The 22251-nt window shown below is 40.5% G+C and overlaps 1 long non-coding RNA gene across 1 annotated transcript in view; it reads right to left on the bottom strand.

Moving 5' to 3' along the window:
* LOC140225224 (uncharacterized) overlaps positions 1-4630 on the bottom strand; it is a 226730-nt gene extending 222100 nt beyond the window's left edge. The window contains exon 1 of the long non-coding RNA XR_011900368.1: positions 3263-4630. This is a non-coding gene — a long non-coding RNA (uncharacterized lncRNA). The remainder of the gene's footprint in view (positions 1-3262) is intronic.
* Between the last annotated feature and the right edge of the window lie 17621 nt (positions 4631-22251).

Consider the following 22251-nt stretch of genomic DNA (forward strand, 5'->3'; position numbering starts at 1 on the left):
TCTTCAATGCCGACCAAAATTCTTGTCTTTGATTTCGTCGATCACACCGCATTTATTATCTCTATTCGATCAATGTTCCCACGTATGGATCAGTGATTGAGGAAAGACAGATCAGGATTATCGACTGCTTTGCACATCCATTTCTGCCTGTAGATAATTCAATCTGATGCTATATGCGAAGAGAAGGTATTCCTGCCCCTTATTGGAGGATGAGATACTAATTTTACGACTAGAACAAACTTAGATTCCTACGTCATTTTGTGTCCGAAATTTTTGTGGAGGCTATTCAATTTGGGTATAAGAATGCCAGTTTAAAGCGAATTTTTTTGATGAAGCACTGCTCGCGTGAAGATTTTACTCGACACATAAATGAAGTGCTTGTACATGGCAAGTTTACTAATGTCCGTATGTGTCATTGGTTTTTGTGGGTGCCAAAAAGGCTAAACGTGCCTACCGGTAGACTTTTGGCGTAAATATTGTACATAACCTCCGATTTTCTCGATCGGCTATGTTGTGCACAGAAAAATCTATGTTCCCCGCAAGAAGAACGTTTTTGGAGAAGGATGTCTTAAATCCAGAATTAATTGCATGATAGAAAAAACAAAGGTCATTTGGACCGCGTTGAGCAGAAAAGAGCCATACCACATCGGCTATTGCCAAATTTAATTCGAAATTTAATTTTTACATAAAAACAGTTGTGCGGATTCTTGTGCAAATTTAAATGAATTTCCTTCGTAATACGAAGCAAATTCCTTTAAAGTTCCAAACAAAAGGAATCTGCACAACCATTTATATGTAAACAATTAAATTGTCGAGATAAATTTGGCAATAGCTGATGTGACTTGGTTCCTTTCTGCTACACGCGGTCCAATTCCGAGTTCATCAGCATAAGAGGCACACAGAAACGTAACAATCATTCCTTCAAATGTTCTCAGTGGTTTCTGATAAGATCTTCTAACCTAAGGGCACAATTAGCCCGGCAGCATGTATACTTCACGTTACCTGATACCATTGGTTTAAGGCTGAATTGATGGATGAGGAGGGGGGTGTCTGATGGAACAACTGTTACTTGTTTCCTACTGTTGAAAAACCAAAAATGACCTTAGTTTCTTTCCCAACGTCTACAGGTTTTTCGGAAAATCTTATTTACAGAATTTACTGGTAGTTTGAAAGCAAAAATACTAATATTCTTTTCAAATTGATTCTCCGAGTAACTGATGGATGCTGGAAAAAACTACGCTCATTTTTCACTTCAGAAGCAAAAAATTAGTGAGCACAGACCCATAACAGAAGCCGGTGTTTATTTTCTGTCCCTCTAAATGTCCTTCGTATATTATAACCATATTAAGTATCAGGTACTAAATCCAGAAATAACCTTGGTTTGTTTCTGACGATGAATGATTTTACAATGTCGTTGAGAAGAAATTGCCGAGGGGAGCTGGTAATGAGCTGAAATGGTATTTTTCTTCCAAATATTATCATTGCAGTGCGACCCAAATCCTTGTTCAAGCTTTAAGAGTTGAGTTTTAACAGCGCTGATAATACTTGGGAGAAAAATACCATTTTAACTCATTACCAGCTCCCTTCGACATTGGTATTGTTGATGATTGGTTTTAAGTTGCTACCATGTAATCAGCTAAAAAGCAAGTAACTCCTGAGCAGATAAGTTGCAATTGTTTTGTAATCTTGTGGTGATAATTTCCACGCCCAAAATTGAAACGAATAACAGATTTTGAAAAAAAAAGCGTGCACAATGTCATCCCTAGCGATGACGCACTCTCCAGCTTCTTCCTTCATGCTTTCAGCAGCTGAAATAAGTGTTCTTATCACTGGTTGAAAAATTTACGGTAGGAGAAATCATTGAACGTCTCACCAAAGTAAGCTGTATCATACAAATTATTTTTAAGTGATGTCACCTCAACTAATATTGGACGAAATCGTGGCATTTAGATAAATCCTTTCATTTCTTACAGAATTATGAGCACACCTATCAAGACCTGGATCTGTGACAGGGGAAGCCAACCCAATGCCTTGCGCCACTACCAGGGCTGAATTCTGAATGGTTATCTCCAGAGCTTTTAACGGGACTTTGGACTTATTATACTTGATGAAGAGTAATGAGAGTCATCATAAGAAGTAAGATTATATTTGTGTAAAACTCAATACGGGAAACAACAAATAATCGTGCAATCTTCACAAGTTTGTCAGCCAAAGTTCAGATACTGTCAAAAACGATGACTCGCTAACTACTTACTAACTTATCATGTCAAAACATTACCACAATAATGTTTGAGAGTAGAGCAAATGACGTGAAATGTTCAAATATGTACGAACTGAGGCCATAATTACAGCTGATAGGGATGTTAGAAGCATGTTAGAATATGATCATTGTGTTATCACTGACAAACTCTTGAAATATAGGAGTCATTATCAAAAGTGCTTATCAGAACTTCACTATACCCTGTTTTTAAGTTTATCGAATACGCAACCGAGATTTGTGACATAGTAATCACACACGATGAATGAAATTGGAGTGACATTTACACAACTGCAATTGAAATACTGATCAAGATAGTCGAAAACTTTAACATCAGCCGATATTGATAAGATTCTCAAAAATTTGAGATTTGATCATGATAAGGATATATTGCAGGGAACGCTTTACTGAGAATCACACGAGGAAAAATACGTTTTAGAACGACTCAAGAAACAAGAATTGGAACAAATTAAAACGCCATTCAAGATGATGTATCAATCCAAGACTTTAATGAAGTAGGTTGAAACGGAGGTTAAGTACGTATCAAAAGCATTCCGCAAACGGGATTACTGCGCGAGACAGAGATGCGAGTCGAAGATCAAAAATAACGAGGAAACCGTCCGAATATAATATGCAGGCAACATTCAGGTAAGGGTCTACACACCGCGGCACAATGGGAGGTCCGCTCAGGTAACCAAACGTGGCAACGTGGCGCACAGCTGGCCGGCCATTGGCCGACGCCGAAAGATGAAAACTGCAAGTTAATCACGTGTTTTTCGGACGGGACACCGCAAGCACAGAACGCTCCGAAAGTTCACCGGAGAATGAGCGAAAGCCCCGGCGTGAACCGCAATTCGGCGATTACCTCCATGAGAAAACCTGTTATAAATAGACGCGGTAGGCTGGCAGCGGCCGGAGGCTCGCCGCACATAAATCAAACACGGCGACGGAGAGCCACCAGGCGGCGAGGCTGATAAGGAGCAGTGATAAGGGATAAAAACTCACCTGGATTCGTTGCCGGGGATGACGAGAGATGCACTGGACGTGATTAGAACCGAAAAACCGAGCGGATTGATCGAGAAATCCGGGGAGCCGCCCGGGTTTGTATAATCTGTAAAAACATTAGTTGGAAACTGGAGGGTAAGGCGCTTTCGGGGATGGTAGTTTCTACTTCGGGTGAAATCCAGACTAGGCGAGCGCGCGGCGGCGGGGCGGGGCGGGAGGCGCGGGGAAGGAAACAGACGTATAGTAAGCTGAAAATACTTATAACAAAGAAACACATCCGTTGAGTTGCAGTGGATAAAAAGAGACAGACTACGATATATATTTTATAGATCTCTTACTTGTGAAACAAATGGACAGAGACGCGCCGAGCCGGGCCGCCGGGCGGGGGAGCGAGAGAGAGGATAATCATAAAATTTGAGAGTTTTATTTCCTTCAGAACGGCTATAGTCATGTTTTCTCTATGGTCGGCGAGCCATCAACTTTATGATGTAGGGTCGCCCCTTCGCGCGGGCTCCGGGTGGTGGGGCAGAGCCGATTTTTCGCCGGAGGAGGGGACAACCTAAATAGCGCAGACGTACACCAAGGAGTACCCCGATCCAGACGCCAGATATCCACGCCGAGTCGTCCTTAGCAACGCTCCCCCCTCTCCCTTCCGCCCCCTCTCCGCCATTCCCGCCGTCCGCATACAAATTTTACAACGCGGAGCTTACGTCTTATAGGCGAAACACGTAACGATTTTTCCCTCTCGCCGCTCGCGTGCGCCGTGGCTTCTCGGGCATTTTCCTCGCGGAAATCCGCGGGCGGGCGGGGGTGGGAGGGGCCGGATAAATTGAAAAACATCCCCCTCCCCCTCCCCGGCCCCTTTATCAAATTGTCGCGTTTTGACAAACTCGCGGAGATAATATGATACCTTCATTAGCCTCGGCGTGGCTCGTTCAGTGCCAGGTTTTCTCGGGGCTTCCTCGCCCTATGACTTCATTTTCTGAGCCGTCAAACCGGTCTCGGTCGCGACGACCCGAGGCGAATTCACTGCTGGTATCATCGCTGGGATTATCTAACCCTGGGCTCATTCACGAGTACGAGTTATTTCTCCTTGCTTAGTAAGCATCGTTGATGGGGCTGGGATCCAGACAAGGAAAATAAATAAATATAAATGAACTCTTCGAGACGATGTAGTTAACTTCATTACTGAATGTACACGAGTACACGATGGTAATACTTTGAAATACAAACTTGTATTCCGTTGAAAATTTCAAAACCGACTTTAGAAATGAATTTACTCTTTACTTACTGATTAAATAATTTGAGACTTAGTAAAATAGTCGCGTGGAATTTGTTGACATACTCCGTATAAAAGTAAGAAGCAAAATATTTAGAGAGTCTTGTTTAAAAAAAAAAAAAACAATAGATAGATAGATAAATAAATAAATAAATAAATAAATTATGAAATGTTTTTCCCCATAATATTAAATTGTATCCTAATGATCTCATCAAATAGCTGAAATTGCATGCAACTTCATAAAATTCAGAAATTTGCTCATGGGAAAAATGATTGCGGGCCCGGAAAAATAGCGAGAAAATTGATAAAAGGTATCACAAATTGCATTTTCAAGAAAAAATGACAGTATACCTACCTAATCATTATGTTGCAATGATAACTCTGAAATCCTTGGCTAGAAGGTGCACTCAGGAAACATAATCACAACTGGGATGGAACCAGAAGTTCAGGTCATTTGCCTTCAGAAAAGTACATCTATCACTGGAAGAAAACAAAGGGAATGATTATTGGCATTGGTTCAATTTGCAAAATTTATTTTGAGTGAAATGCCATTTCAAAGTGTCATTTAAACAACACGCTATGTATATTATTGTGCAATACAGAACCATTATTTCAGGCTCTACATGGAAATGAATTATGCGCTATGAAGGTTCTTTAAGGAGTTAGGTACGTTTGCGGATGAGTCAGAAATGATAGTTCCGTATTTAAAAATATGTACAACCGTGCATATTTTTACCGTGCCAACTGTTGGCTATTGTTGAACATGCTCGAGAAAGCATCAAAAGCGAACGTGAGATACATTCGTTTCGATCAAGAATGCGCTCAAGAATTCCAAAATAACACTATCAAATTTTTCAAGTTTGAAAAAGAGAAATCGTGATAATGGAAACACACTAACAATGTCTGTAGGCTTTTCCACTCACGGGGAAAAAAAGAATCTTAAATTCGCCGCTAAGAAGTATTTTTTCTTGAATCAAAAATTTTGCTGCTTAATATACACTACTTTCTCGCTTGGTCCAAGCTTTATTTTTCTTTTAATAAGAAAAATTCAGCTTTTATCGAGATAAAAAAGAAGTTTTGGCGGCAATTTCAAGAATCATCGTGCTTGAGGCAAGCACATTTTTTTTTCAGTGGGGTAAAGAAAACTATACAATTTATTCTTACCTCAGACATTCCGAAAGTGCCAGTGATTCTGTTAAAAAGCTTGATTCAACTTATTACGGCTAATTTCGAACTAAAATACTAACAAATTGGGAATTCTGTCTGTTGGAAGGTATTTTGTTTCATGGTTCTGATTCCTTTCAAATGGTCTATGGTATTGCAGTGAGGCTCCTTTACTGCCGTACTTGGGAAACACGTCGTATGAACATTCGAGAGTTCCCAAATTTCCTCGAATAAAATATTTATTTTTCAGGAAAGTTATGAATATTTTCTTTTGAAATTTTCAGATGATTTAGATCTGACTGCGAGTGACACATTCCGAAAAAGTCAAAGAAAAATGATCATGAAGTTCCCTAAGCATTCATATTTCCTCAGAGGAAATTCGGCCTGGTCCGAAGGCTCATAGAGCGTTCTTCCTTAGCACGGCAGTTTACCCCGACTCTAATACAAACACCAGGACGACGCGGAGAGAGAGTAAAATGGCTCCGGTTGAAACGAAAACTCATTTGAGGGCTATGTAAATGCAGGAATGCAAAAGGGTACGAAACAATGAGGAGGGAAAGTTCCTGCCGCTCTCCACTAAATAGACTTTTGTTCCTTTGGCCTCTTTGTTACGTGTGATATCTCCTTCCCCTGTTTTAGGCCTACGCCTTAAATCCACGCTCGTTTTCAAACTCTCATTTGAATGGGTTAGCAAGAGATTTACATAAATCCAGGCTACCATTCATCCGATTGTTCATTCCTGGAACGAAGGGAGAAAGTCCTCCTACAACCAGCATTATTCGGCGGCCCTGCACTGCTCTGCCATGCTAAGGAAGAACGCCGTATGAAAATTCGAGATTTGCCTAATTTCCTTCAATAAAATGTTTATTTTTGTGGTGAAGTATGAATATTTATGAAAATACACTGGAAAAAAGAACACATTGGATCTAGAGTCCAGACTCTTGAAAACATTGACAAGAAAAAATACTCTTGATTCAATCGGATTTATGCTTGAATCAAACCGAAATCCGGTTAAATTAAGAGGCTTGGTTCTTGATTTAAGCTAGATTCTGATTGAATCAAGAGTACTTTTTCTTGTCGATGTTTTTAAGAGTCTTGACTCTAGATCCAATGTGTTTTTTTTCCAATGTATGAATATTTTCCTTTGAAATTTTCGGGAACTTAAGGGGAAATTGCGAACAAAATTATCTTAAAAATTGGAGGGAAAATATTACTAAGTTTACCGGGAAATCCGTGTTTTGTCAAATGAAACTTGGCAACGTCCAAAGCTTCATACTGCGTTTTTCCTTAGCACGGCAGTGCTGTGGCAAGGAAAAACGCCGTACGAACCTTCAGGTGTTGCCAAATCTGTTCTAAAAAGATACAACGTTGGAGCAAATTTAAATATTTTTCGACAGATTTTACAGACCATTTTGTTTGCAGTTATAAAATATCTGACGATTTCAAGGAAAAATATAAATTTTGTCAAAAAACATGAATTACAGGGGAAATTTGGGAACTCTTGAAAGATCGTACGGTGTTTTTCCTCAGCATGGCAACTTGAAGGTCTCTGATAGTTGAGCATTTAAAACCTAGTAAGCGCTATCAAGTGTTGCTATCATTGTGCAGTTTATTTTTTCATGCGGCGAGATTCTATCGCCCTGAGAATATATTCGTCATGAAAAAAAGGCTAAAGTTCAAAGAGAATTTCCCATAGAAAAGTCCACAAAGCGGAATCATCTGGGTGCAAGTACATGCAGTGAGAAACATACCGATGCACATTGTTAGCGATGCATGACGACACTAGTTTGTACCCCTAGGAATCTTCAAAAGCACGTAAACGCACAACTGGCGCGCTTCGTGGGCCTCAACCTCACAAGTGAAGGATCTTGAATCGCACAAAGCGTTCGACCTAAAAGTCGTGTTTGTACCCTTTGGAATCTTCAAAAGCACATAAAGGCACATCTTCTGCGCTTTGTGAGTTTTAAACTCACGAGTGGAAGATCTCGAATCGCAAAATGAGTTCGACCTAAAAGTCGTGTTTGTACCCTTAAGAATCTTCAAAAGTACATAAAGTTATATCTTGTGCGCTTTGTGAATTTTAAACTCAAAATTGAGAGATCTCGAACCGCACAATGTGTTCGACCGAATAGCCGTGTTTGTACCCTGAGGAATCTTCAAAAGCACATAAAGTTACATCTTTGGCGCTTTGTAAGTTTTAAACTACAAGTGGAAGATCTCGAATCGCACAAAGCGTTCGGCGCAATAGCCGAGTTTGCACTCCTAGGAATCAAAAGCACGTACACGCGCATCTTCGCGTTTCGTGAGTTTTAAACTCACAAGTGGATGATCTCGAATCGTGGAATGCGATCGACCAAAAAGCCAGGTTTGCACACCTAAGTATCCTCAAAAGCACGTAAAGTTACATCTTCTGCACTTTATGAGTTTTAAACTCACAAGTGATCGATCTCGAACCACACAATGATTTCGACCGAATAGCAGTGTTTGCACCCCTAGGAATTTCCAAAAGCGCTTAAACACACAACTTCCGCGCTTTGTGTGTTTTAAACTCACAACTGAAAGATCTCGAATCGCGTGATGAGACCGACCTAATAGCCGTGTTTGCACCCTTAGGAATCTCCAATAGCACGTAAACACACAACTTCCGCGCTTTGTGTGTTTTAAACTCACAAGTAAAAGATCTCGAATCCCGTAATGAGACCGACCTAAAAGTCGTGTTTGCACCAAACGCACGTCATCCGCGCTTTGTGTGTTTAAAACTCACGAGTGAAAGATCTCGAATCGCATGATGCGTTCGACCAAAGGCCGTGTTTGCACCCCTAGGAATTTCCAAAAGCACGTAAACACACATCTTCTGCGCATTGTGAGTTTTAAACTCACAAGTGAAAGATCTCGAATCGCGTGATGAGACCGACTTAATAGCCGTGTTTGCACCCTAGGAATCTCAAAAAGCACGTAAACGCACATCTTCCGCGTTTCGTGAATTTTAAACTCACAAGTGGAAGATCTCGAATCGTGGGGTGCGATTGGCCTAATAGTCGTGTTTCTACCTCAAGGAGTCTTCAAAAGCACGTAATATTACATCGTCTGCGCTTTGTGAGTTTTAAACTCACAAGTAAAAGATCTCGAATCGCAGAGTGCGTTCGACCCTATAGCCGTGTTTGCATTCCTAGGAATCAAAAGCACTTAATCGCACGTTTTTTGGCGTTTCATGAGTTTTAAACTCACAAGTGGAAGATCTCGAATCGTGGCATGCGATCGACCAAAAAGCCGTGTTTGCACCCCTAGGAATCCCCAAAAGCACGTAAAGTTACATCTTCTGCGCTTTATGAGTTTTAAACTCACAAGTGATAGATCTCGAACCGCACAATGAGTTCGACCGAATAGCAGTGTTAGCACCCCTAGGAATTTCCAATTTTCCAATTAGTCGTCGAATACTAAGTAACCCTAAGATTACAGAGTCTTAAAATTAATAAAACAATTCTGGGGCCCTCTTCCTCGGGGCCCCCAAGAACGAGGGCAAAGACAGAAAATATAAATTCTGGGGTGCTCAGCCTCGGGGGCCCCGAGGACGACTGCAAAGAAAGAGAATTAAAAAAAAAATTGCGGGGCCCTCTTCCTCGGGGGCCTCCGAGGACGAGCCCCGGCCTCGATCGCGGCTCTGGCCAGTCCGAGCCTGACGGCACTTACTCAGTTTTTAATTGGACTACATTTTTCGATTCGGAACTACAACTTCTAGCTCAGATTAGAAACAACGTATGACTATTAGTTTCCCTACACACATGCGTATTTTTACGGACGGGTCAGAATTTATAGTTCCTAATTGTAGGAAAGTAATCCAATTTCCACTCTAAATTTCTGTTTGGAGGTTCACCTACTGTATACGGCTACTTCGAATGAATGCAATAACGGTCGACGATGCTTTTTTCTGTAAGGATCATTATGTGAGCCTACATGAGGACGGAAAAAAAAAAAAAAACTGAGAGCATGGCATTGCTAGAGGAAAATCTTCCAATGCGTAATTTATTAAACAAAGGCAGTCATAAGATGACAGAGATAAAGATAGAGATTCCCTGCTGTACACATGAAAAAGCTTCTACAATTTACAACTTTCGTTTGATATAAAACCGTTTAAATTTCGATTTCATTTCGCGAACGCACCAAGAAAACCGGAAGTAAACACTGTTTAGACAAATTCACGAAGGAATCCAAGAAGGGTACAAAAAGAAATACACACGATACGCGATATTCTGTCCGGGGCAAAATCCAAGCTCAGGCTGGGACTTTATCCGCATATTGTCTGGGAATTCATCAGCAAAATGCGCGGACACTTACCATATACATATTTACATAAATATAAACGAGTTGGCACACGCACTTTGACTTCAGGATGTTTTTGTCGTGTAAAATAATCAAAATCTGATTGTCTTACTTAGTGAACATATTAACATGTTCTATGTGATTACTAAACATTCTTGAATGGGCGACCAATCATAGTCCCTTTCCTGGGCTATGGAGCGCATTCTCCAATCATTCAAATAGCAGACATAGCTTTCCCAAAATCAGCATCTTGTTTCAATCAGATATGGATGCCAGGTCAATTCACAACCTACGATGAATTTGAATTGTCAATGGATATTGCTCTAGGAGGCATGTCTTACAACTCGACGGAATGCTCGCCTGCGGGTGAAGATTGAGCACTAACTCAAAGGTAACCTTCCTTATATCTTTGATTTTGTCTACTCATCACTTTCCTCTCAAATAATGAAATACTTACATATACATTACATAATACATATGCTACCAGTGTGCAATTGCTCCGGCACAGAGTATCACTCCAAAGTGTTTAACAGTGCAAAATGATTCAACGGTGGTTATGCCCAGTAAATAGTTCTATTGTTTATTAATTTTTTCACCCTTTTCGAAGAGAAACTAAGAGCGATTTTTCAGGCAATTGAGACTTATAAACGCTTCGGAAGCGGATAAGATGCTTAAAAAAGTAGCTTCTTCAGTAATAACCCAGAGGAGAAAGATCGTGATAAATAACACTTATCAAATTCAAAATGCCTGGTGATTTCTCTTCAAGACCGATACGGACAAGGCGTGAAAATGATCTAGTCTCACCATCGATGTATTGATTATAACCCACCATGCTGGTGATTAATCGCTCGGTGAGCTCTCTAGATTTTCAGAATTCACGCGTTTAAGATAGATTTCGAAGAAATATCTACCTATTGCAGACGGTGCGACCTTGTGGTTTTCTTTCATTTTGAGGAAGTAATGCGACATTAAACCCACACCTTTGTTCGCTTCTGTATTCTAACGGCTCAAATTGACAAAGGTGAACTGACTAGCCCCAGCACACGATATAATCCCGGCTACATTGTTGCTACTACTTATTCCGACGCATTACAATAAATTTTGCGGAGTGAGATAAGTGCACTTTAGCGACACTTATTTGCCGACAGAGATACAATTTTGTGTCCGTGGCTACTTTGTAACCAGTTCGGTCTCATTTGGATGAGAAAGAGACGAGGCAAATGGAACGAAGTATGGCGGGAAAGAGGCTGCGGAAAATCAATAAGACTTCACCAGATGTTGCCAGATCATTTCCAAGTGTCTACGGAGATGATGAAAATAATGTTTTCAGATAAAAAACGGCAACAAGGCATGGTGGCATCACTTCATGTGATTCTCTCTATGTGGCTATATTTTAAACTCCGGGAAACGCTGAAAAACCACATTGTTGTCTTCCTGTCAAATCAATATACACAAGGTATTTACGGGAGAGACTTAAAATAAATATGAAAACTCACAAAACACACAGAAAGTTAATACATAATTTTTTCGTCGGGTATGTGAGATCTAGTTCACTATAATAAGAGAAAGAAAGGTGCACTGGAAAAAAAACACATTGGATCTAGAGTCCAGACTCTTGAAAACATTGACAAGAAAAAATACTCTTGATTCAATCGGATTTTCGCTTGAATCAAAACGAAATCCGCCTAAAGTAAGAGGCTTGGTTCTTGATTTAAGCTAGATTCTGATTGAATCAAGAGTACTTTTTTTGTCGATGTTTTTAAGAGTCTGGACTCTAGATCCAATGTGTTTTTCTTTCCAGTGAGGGCAAGTCGTTTCCGAAGTGCAGTGTGTGTCGGAAACGATTCTTTTCAGTCAGCAATCTTGTACGCTATCCTTACACTCATACCGAAACTAAGAGGTTTGAGTATAAAATATGCCCAAACAAATTTTCAAGGAACGAAAAATTACAAGCTTCCCCCTTCTTTCTTCTTCTTTCATTTCTCTTGCCACGCATTAAATATTATAATACGGCTGTTTTTTGATGACCAAGAGGAGAAATTGCACTGAACTGCAACGAGCGCAGTCGCAAGCCAAGCCGGCTAACTGGAGATCTTAAAAAACAGCTTTTTCAATTCAGATTAAACGCTCGAAGGTTTGACAACGATGGAAATCGAAATCAATAAATAAATAATGCCGGCGATGATCCCATGATGCCCGATTCGCCGCTCAGACAGAGGCGAGAACCCCCTCGTCCACGGTGGGGAAGGGGGTCATTGGAAGGGGCATAGCCGGCCGCGGTGCAGAGAGCGCTGCAGCAGGTGAGATTCCCATAAATTAATATCTAATCTTCCAGCAAGGGCGCACCGATCCATCTCGGAAGCGACCGGGGGGAGGGGGGCGGAATTAACATACAAATTATGTCAAGCCCGCGTCCGAAGCCATCGCGTTAAGCGCTGCTGCCCTCTGGCGGTCCCTCTCGACAGCTCAATCAAATTTTTCGGTCCGGCCAATTACGAGGCGGGGTGTCGCCCGAGTGACAAATTTATTCTAATGGAATCACGAATATGAAATTTTATCGCCGGGCGGGGGGTGGAGGGGGTTGGTCTGCGCTACACGCGGATACAATGTTCTCGGCGTGGACGCTTATTTTTTATCCTCTTTATTGAGGGCGCGGGGCACGGGTGCGGCTCAAAATGGCCCCGGTTTTTTTCCGAGAATGATATTGATGATATTTTCCCGGCGGGACCGCGGCGATGCGATGCATTCCGCGAGTGATATTGACTCGCCGGGTTGCTCGGGGTTATTCACTCCGTCTGGGAGCTGTGCGCCCTGTTGAGGGTGCTCTCGCGGATGTGGAGCTGGAAAAGTGCCCGGAGATTTCGCACAGTGACTACATGGAGAGAAACAACACAAAATTTTGGTTAGTACGAGATGTAAAACACAAAATAACCCTAGCATCCAGTTGGAAATTATGGAATAGCAGCAACCCTTGCATATCATGCAACTTTTGAGCTTTCCAACTTTTGTTTTTTCAAGATAAATAGCGCATCGACGGAAGAAGCAGAAGTGAGCAACAGGAATAAATTTATAACGAAAGCATGACAGCTCCCTTCATGGAGGGCCCAGAGAGACAGCCACCTTTCAGACACACAACATTTCACTGCAAAGCTTAACGCCAAAAATATGTGTTTCTGTTCTTCAAAACACAAATTGATTACACGAAAAATGAAAATTTACGAATAATACCTCTTCTAGCGTAATTTTATTTTAGTTGTATATGGACTATTTATTTCTGCGAAGTTGGGTAACTTTTCGTTTGGTAATTGTGGTCATACGATGCTGTCTGAAAATAATTTCAGTAAATTTTAAGGTGCATTTCTTTCCTCTCACCCCTTTTTCCTATTTTGGTATGAGCGGGGGGGGGGATGCCACCCCCCCCCCCCTTTCGCCACTGGATCCGTCACTGCGTCACGCAAAGGTATATTGTGCGAATTAAAGATGCCCGATAGGAGAGGTTCCTATGTTATCAACTACTTAATTTTTCTGCGTAAGAAAGAGTATCATGCGAATAAATAACTGAAACATTGATCAAATACCTTTTCAAAGAGGTCGACCCCTTCACATTAAGAACCCAATCCCAACAATGCCAACGATCCCCCTTCTTGATTTTCTCCGAACACAGAGAGAACGTTTTTTCACGAGCTACTTAAGAAATTCCAGAGTCTCATGACTTGTAATCGTTAACGCAATGATTAGAATTTCAAAGGGAACGTAAACTAAACGTTGTAGACAGTGACTGGAGGTGGAGAAGGGTTTCTCTTCCAAAATTTCGTCCGTCTTTTCCTTGTTTCGGATATTTTCCTCCATTCCTGAGGGAAGAACCTGGGCCTCCGGCTATTTAAAAAGGTTTCTGCGGTGCCAGATAAGATTTCGGTCCAATTAGACTCTTTTTGATACTTTCGCGGATTTTCAGTTTATACGTTGGAGCGGTTAAGATTCGACAAAATCTAATTATAGGGTCGTTGTCACATGATTGAAATTGGGCGAAGAATATCTCACCAACTTAAAAGAATGATGTATATTTCGTCGCTCTTTTGACCTAAGGGCGTATCTCAATAACTACATGAACCCTCTTTTACATTTAAACCCATGCTTTGTGGGACTCATATGAAAATTGAGATATGCCCTTACGTCAGAGGAGCGACGATTTGTGCAGTTCACTGACCCCATGAGCGTTGATTTTCGATCCCACTTTATTGAAGGTGAATATATATATTGATTAATCAGTTAAAAATAAAAAGATTGTATAAATTATTACTTTCATAACCGAAAATGTTTCAGCATTTAAGTTGATATGGTGCATTTTATGTTTAGTTTTGTTTCACGTTTTCAGTGGCCGTGATGAATTAATCGTTGTGTGGCTAATAGTCACACCATAATCTCTTCGGTCATCCAAACTTTTATAAATGTGTAATGACATGATTTTCAGAAAAATTTCCAAAGTGGGAACAAACTTTTCAGGTACGGTTGTAAAACAGAAACAGCTTTCTCTATATCAATTTCAATGATCATCCGGCAGATGAGAAACATCAGTGCATCAGCAGACCAACGATGGAGAGTCTCTCTGTGGAGACCATTCTCTCGCCACCCGCCGCGGAGGTTCATTTTTGGACGGACACCATAAAAAAACTCAAAAAAAGTCCGCCATAAATTTACACGGCTGCGAATATGAAGAAAGCGGGATAATGCTAAGGGTAGAAGTCGTTAATTTCACTCTCGGCGTTTATGTAACGGAGCGCGCAACACCTCATCACCGCGGAGTGGCCCGCCCGTGTCACGTATGACTGAATGCGGTGTAATTGAAACACGTTGACAGACATTGTCAAGTTCGTGTTTTCGCCTCTCGGAGTCGTAAAGCCGTTGACCGCCGCCTTCCACTCCTTCCCGACTGCACTGCCGTGCTAAGGAAAAACGCCGTATGAGCCATCAGACGTTGTCAAATAGTTATCGATAACTTTACCTGCTCCCATTTCCCGGCACTAGTTCCAAATTTCGGAATTTTTGTGATTTTCCTGAGTTTTTCCCGGAACTTTTGAAAGTCTCGAAACGTTCAGAATATTTAGTATTTTCCGGACCTTTCTCGGAACTTTTGAAAAATCTAAAAACAATCCCGTAACTTTTGACGGTCATAGAATGGGGGGGGGGGGGCACTCTAACAAGAAAGTTCCGAATCTCAGAACTTTTTATGGACATGGAATGGTAGCACTGCGAATTTCCTGGTGAAACTTTTTAATATTTTTCTTCCAATTTGTCAGATAATCTTGCTTGCAATTTCACCGAAAAGTCCTGAAAATTTCAAGGGAAAATATACATACACACCTAAAGCTGCTTTTATGGCGCCGTCTCGCGCTTTGCGACGCCCAATCGCCATTGCCCCCTATCCTCCCAGAGATCATCAGGCAATTGGCACCTTCTGATCTCCTCCTCCACCCCTTGTCGCCAACCTTTCACAGGCCGTCGCCTTCCGAGAGAAAATATACATAACTTTCCAAAAAAACAAAAAAAAAATGAAAATTTTATCGAAGGAAAGTTGGAAACTTTCCTAAGTTCAGACGGCGTTCTTCCTTAGCACGGCTGTGCACTTCTTCACTCCCTTGATATGCGTGAGAGCCGTAAGTGCAGAAATTAATGACGTTTCAAAAAAATGGGCTTCAGTAGCGTCTGAGCAAAAAATTGTATGGAAAGAAGGCTTCCTCCCATGTAACATTGCCGCCTATCATTCCTAATGACACTCAGAAATCGTTTAGATGATTGATGAGCCACGTATTTTATTCGGAATTTTTCCTATGGAAAAGGGGTATTTTTCATTTCCATGTTAGGCTACTGTTAGACAGAACAGCCATAAGTGCTGTCTTCCGCATACTTTAATAATAACGGCTTAAAAACACAACAATTACATTTTTCGGGAGAAATTACGGTCTTGTAAGAACGTAGTCACCTCACTATCCTTTGAAAGATGGCTAGCAAGGAAGATAATTCTATCCAACCTGAATCGAAAGATCCCGCAAAAGAAACGAAGAAGCGCCGCGGAAAAGGTGCAATTGGAAAGACAAAGCTACAGAACCGGTTAAAATTTGGAGAACGCCACCGCGCCGAACAACATTTTCTGGTTAGAAATTGGCAGTAAAGCAGGGCCGAACCGGTAATGGGTTCTGGAGTGCTGTAGCACCTCGGGCCCTCTACTTTCCTTTTTTTGCCACATGACCTGCAACTTGGTGACTCAAAATCAAGGTTTTTCTTGAGTGCATCACCAGGCACGGAATGAATAGGCCGTAAAAGTGGACCCTTTAGAGGCTTCAAATTCAAATTTTCTTAAAATTTAAATCTCTAAAATCTGATAAGACGGAAATGTGCTTGTCACCCGAGAGGGCCCGGCATTGAGAGAATGATCCTCTAATGTTGGAAGGACCTTTAAACAAAGTGTGGCTGTGGGGCTTCGAACTGCTGGGCCCTGAAAATTTCCTCCAATCCTAAAGGGATTTTATACCAGAAATACACGTTCAGACGGGGAAACTACAAAAAAGCTGGATCATATCAGCTTCTTGCTACTAGTACTTCTAGCTCCAAAGATATTTTTGAAGGTTATCTTTTTCTGCTGTTTTTAAATTTCTTACTTTTGTGCATATTTTTACACTTCTCCCATTCGGGTTCATTAACGCCTGCCAACAACATTAACAACATTACAGCTCCTAAGCTGATAAAATTCAGGGTGTCTGCAGGTCTGAAACGACGTGAATTCTGAAAAAGCTTGAAGTTAAAATCTGAAACAACATCAACGCTTTCCGCACGATCAAACTTTGCCTCAGTCTGGTTCAGGTCTCAATGCTGTAATTACACTCTGAATAATGAACGGAGTAATAAGTTTTATTTACGGAATTGCAATTTTGGTTGATTGATTGATTCAATGCTGGAAAAAAAGTTCATAAGTTACTGTACTTTGTCGTAAAATCATTGCGTAAAAACTGTTCATATTCAGCTTCACCCTCGCTAATTATGGATGCAATAAGTCAGGGAACTTCTATCATACAAAATTTGAAAAACCCTACCTGTTACTATCTACCCCCAATTCTTTGAGGTTACTAAAGTTTGGATTGCAGCTAATCCTATTCTTAGCAAAGTGTAAAAAAATATACCTAGGCTACGAAAAAGAAAGATAGAAAGCGTTAATCAAGTCGCGTTAAATTTTTATTATTTTCTCCTGTGTGTGTTCAGGTGCATCTACAGAAAAAGTTTCTCTCGAAGAAGATCAGTGCTTTGTAAAGCATCACTCCCAACCGTGGAGCTTACTGGTGACAAATTGGCCCGTTGAGGCTGTGAAAGAGGAAAAAAACCGTGAGAAAATTCCAGGAAAACTCTCTGCAGACTCTGCAGCTGAATTTTCTGCTAACAAGAAGTATTAGTCGGGGTTTTTACAACACAATAAACGTTGATCAAACCTCCGTAAATAAATGTTTCGTTCAGAACGGCCAGTTGCTGGAGTAATTATCCTATCTTGGCCCTCGTCGTTTCAAAGAACTGTGCTCCAACAAAATGACAGAAGAGATGTCTCTCATAATCTTGAATTTTTGGCGCAGAAAGCCAAAGTTGATCCGGAAAGCCGTAAGGCTTTCAGAAATAGTTCCCTTTGCAGCAGTGTAAGGAAAATTTTCATTCTGGGTATTTGCCCCACACCCAAGACAATTTTATCAATATTCATACGCTCTGGACGAAATTGTCGATCAATAATTTTTTAGGAACCGTTGCTACTGATTTGAAACTAGCAAACATATTGGTTGGTATCATGACTCATTCCAGTGCGCATCCGTACAACTGGTGCGATGCAAAAAAAGTGAGTTGGATAAACTAGGCACATATAGGACTATAGCGAGCACCATCGATAACTATTGCCGATGGATAAAATCCGGTGAAAAAAAGCAAAAAGCACAGAACTCCAAACATTACGTATATCCAACTGTGTTCAATACGGACGAGGACATGTTGTTCAAGCTCATCCCACCCTCCAAATTACACCTATTACTTTGTGAGATAAATACTATATAATCGTATGTTACGTCGTATGTTATGTTTTTAAATTTATTTAATTTATTCCGCGTGGACAATCGTTCATTTTAACATTTCGCGTAGACACTCGACCTGTTTTTACGAAATAGATTTAAGTTCTCACGTGATAAATGTGATGTGTATACAGCCTGTCAGAAGATGCTCCCCATGTGGAGCGAATCGTCGCAGTAAGGAATGAGTTACTATTTGGCTGCAAGCTGAAAACAAGGTAAAATTTTAAAATCATATGCATAGGGAGTCCGAACATGATGCTCTAAAGTGGGCGGGCAAAAATGTGTAACGTGCAACGTCCGATGCGGTGCGGCTCACCCGCATTCAAAGGTAATGCATGTCACTCACTGTTAAAAAAAATCGATTTTCTGTGAAGAGATTCTCTTCAATGCTTGAAGTATACATGAATGCGTTCCGAAACTTTAAATATGTGGTGGACTTCTCTCTTGAATTGAAAAAAAAGAAATATCAGGAATTTATTCGGAAATTTATGTATAGTTATCTTCATTTAAACATCCCTGTAACCCCAAAAGTTCATACGGTTTTCTATCATGTGCCGGATTTTTACGAAAAATACGAGCATGGGTTGGGATACTATGCTGAGCAAGCTATGGAGGCTACACATCATGATTTTCATGAAACGTGGGTAAAATTCAAAGTGACAGACCCATGAAAATTGTGCACCCGCACTGTTGCGCGTCGTTTGTGCGTACAACGCGTCTCACCTCTGAACATTGTTACAGTCTTTTACTCTATTGTATTATACCTAATTAACTGAGACTGATTATTTTGTAAGTTGTTCATTCTATTGTGCTGTGTTTTGAGAGATATCCTTTGTTTTCTAAAATAAGGTAAACTTTATTTCTGTTTAACAATCGCTTTGCTTTTAATAAACTAAACTGAATCGTCATCTAGTTTACATTTTTCCGCTCATAAGTATTAGAAGTGCAAATAGTTAACCACAGGCAGCCGCGGAAATTCGAATAATGGCAGACTTACTGTAGGAAAGTTCTACTTAATCGAAACTACAGAAAAAAGAGAAAGAGAGACACCGGAGACTGACTAGTAAAAATTTTACATGAGCATTTGCCCCCATTTAAGAATTTATTTGCACCGATTATAATCAATAAATTTTGCAATCCCAACCTGCATAAAAAACCTGCAAACCGGCGTTGGAAGAGCAAAAAACTCCAGCCAAATAAAAAGCAGAGGAAAAAGATGTACGCTGTGCCGTCAAGTCATATCCAGAACAAACTTTGCCACTCACATGCGAATTCACGCACCTAAGGGCTTGGATAAAATGTGCGAATGTTTGCATTGCAAGAAAAAGTTCCGCCACTCACAATTTTGGTTAGTACGAGATGTAAGTCTGCTTGGGTCTACCGTTATGAGCTTGCTAAAGAATTCAATTTATGAAAAAAGCTCAGTTTGTCTGTGGGACCTAGCTGCTCAATATTTCAGTTTCTATTTTTTATTCTTATTTTAATTTGTAGGTGTTATTATACTATGTCCTTTGTCGTACTTACCTTAAAAATGAGTGTGCCATAACCTCCCCTCAACGGCTACAAAGCCAGAGGGCTTTTGTGTTAACGTAAGAAAGTTTTTATTGGAATGTTATTGTCGTTTGCGTAAAAAATAAACACATTATTATTATTATTATATAAGTAATTTTCGCACAAAAATACGTTTGTGGAAATAAACTCATTGAAAGACCTAACCTATTCTTAGTAAAGACTCAAATGAGCAACAGCTTACAGATATTTATAATTATTTTGCGACAATTCTGAGTATAAGATCGTTCATAATAAATGAATAACTGAACCAAAAAACAAAGTTTGCCTATCATGAACGCTGCTATTTCATGTACATAATTGTAAGCCCAGCATATCCTAAAGATAAGTGTAGCATAATGAAGTAATCTCATGTTGTAATGTATAACTTGTTCTCCCCAACCCCCCTTTGGTAATCTCCAGATAAAAAAAAAATAAAGTATTCTATCTATCTATCTATCTATTATTATTATATAAGTAATTTTCACACAAAAATACGTTTGTGGAAATAAACTCATTGAAAGACGGACCGTAGTCAAGTCTTTCAAAGCTAGAGCCTTTTAAAATTGCTAAAATTTGAGGGGTAATAAGTTTTGGCTGACAAAAGAAGTTCCATCACTGGCTCTCCGCACGACAGATTATTTTCTTATAAACTCTGTTTCTACCAGCAAGGGTAGATATTAATCAGAAAAAAACCAAAGCGTCACCTGAAAAACTCTGTCAACACAAAAGGCGACTGCGAAATTAGGAGAGATATTTAATTAAATTCTGCCGCAACATGAGGAGTGATTCCCGATGAGAGAGGGCTGTCTCGCTATCGCAAGCGCGCACGTACCCAAAAAGCGCTTCGCGCGCTATCTTCCCCGCAAGGGTAATAAAGCTCTTAAATTGGCGCGAAACTTGAGATAGCTTCGACTGACTGTCTGTGCAGACGGAAGATTTACAGCTGGGAACTTTCAATTTGGGTTCATTACGGGGAGCTCGCTCTTGAGCCCTACGGGAATTTCCACTTCGCTCGGAATTAAAATACGTCCTCGGCGCCGCGCTAATAAAAACAAAAACCTACTGGTATTTGAGTGAGCCAGCGCCGAGGGGTTGAAATTCATTAGACAGGTTCCAAATTGTACAATGAGTGAGTTTATGCAATTTTGTGTACTCGGAGGAAAGGGTATCTATCCACCCGCCCCTCCGGCAATCAATGGAAGTATTTATACCAGGGGTGCCCAAACCCGCTGCCTCGTTTCAAGTTCAGCCTCGAAACTACCCTTAACGAACGAAGCTTCAAGTTCAGATGAGTATTACGTTAGCAGGGTACCAATATTTTAGGAGTTATATATATTAAAAGGGCGCACAGACGGCTCCGTGCGCTGTGTGGACACGAAGCTTTTTGACCCTTTTTTTGCTCGGGGAAAATCAGGTAGGTCTAGACTTCAGGCAATGTTCGTGGCGAAAAATTCAAGAAATTGGTCCATCAGGAAAGTACAAGGAGGATGCTGAAACGAGATTGATATGTAGAATGTGTTCTGCCTTGGCTCTGATTCCTATTGAATGTGTCGGTGATGCTCGGCTGTACATGATGGAACAAGCTTCAGCAACGGGAAAGCTCGGCGAGTTTTTAGACTATTTTGTGATTAACTGGTTGGATTGTCTTACACGCCCCGTCAGCCTATGGGATGTTCACAGTCTTCGTCATCAAACCGTAACCCGATGGAAGGATGGAACAAAAGAGAAGTATTTAACTTTTATTTTCTCCGTAATTCGCAATATTTTGGAACAGTCCGCTTACGGCACGAGCCTTTTTCGGACTCAAACGCTAAACCTGCGAAATTACTTGCTGTCCGCTTAGCGCACGATTTTCGACGCAGGTAGTCCGCACAGCGCACGCAACGGCACAGACTGCATGTTCACTTACTTAATGTCCATAGAATTAACGTCCACAGTTAATTTGTCCATGGAAAGTAGAGTCCAATATGTTAATGTCTACAAAATTAATGTCCAAACGTCATAACATAATCTGAAAGTAAATGTCTCAAATGGAAGTAGAAGAGTTTCCCTCGTATTTCTCGATATTAAATTAGCAAGTAACACATAATGTTTGATATTTTATTTATTCAACATATATTTATTTGTAATTCTCTTGGATACTGGTTTATTGTCAAGCATGGCCTGAATTTACGTAGTTTCGATTCCACTGAATCGGCTAAAAGCTCAATACACTATTTTCTATCAATTATATTAATACACAAGCTCATTACACAATTTTCTTTCAATTATATGAATAGCCGGAAACCTAGTAATTTTGTTATTTATATTAGTCCACACGAGTTGTATTTGACAGACAGAAATGCGGTTGCTATGCGTTATTTTTCCTGTCTCTTAGTTGCATTATGTTTCTTTGATATTTTTTATCCCTGATAATGTGCAGCAAGCACGCAAAGCTTCGAAATTAATTTAATTAGGTATGTTCTCTACTCAATAACCACCACATTCCCATCTCACCTAAGGCCTTGGTCAAACTACCCTTGTTAACATGCATAATGACCTGATCAAAAATATATCTTGACAATGTTTGATTATGTTCA

This window comes from Bemisia tabaci, chromosome 8 (genome assembly GCF_918797505.1).
Source record: "Bemisia tabaci chromosome 8, PGI_BMITA_v3".
NCBI lineage: Eukaryota > Metazoa > Arthropoda > Insecta > Hemiptera > Aleyrodidae > Bemisia > Bemisia tabaci.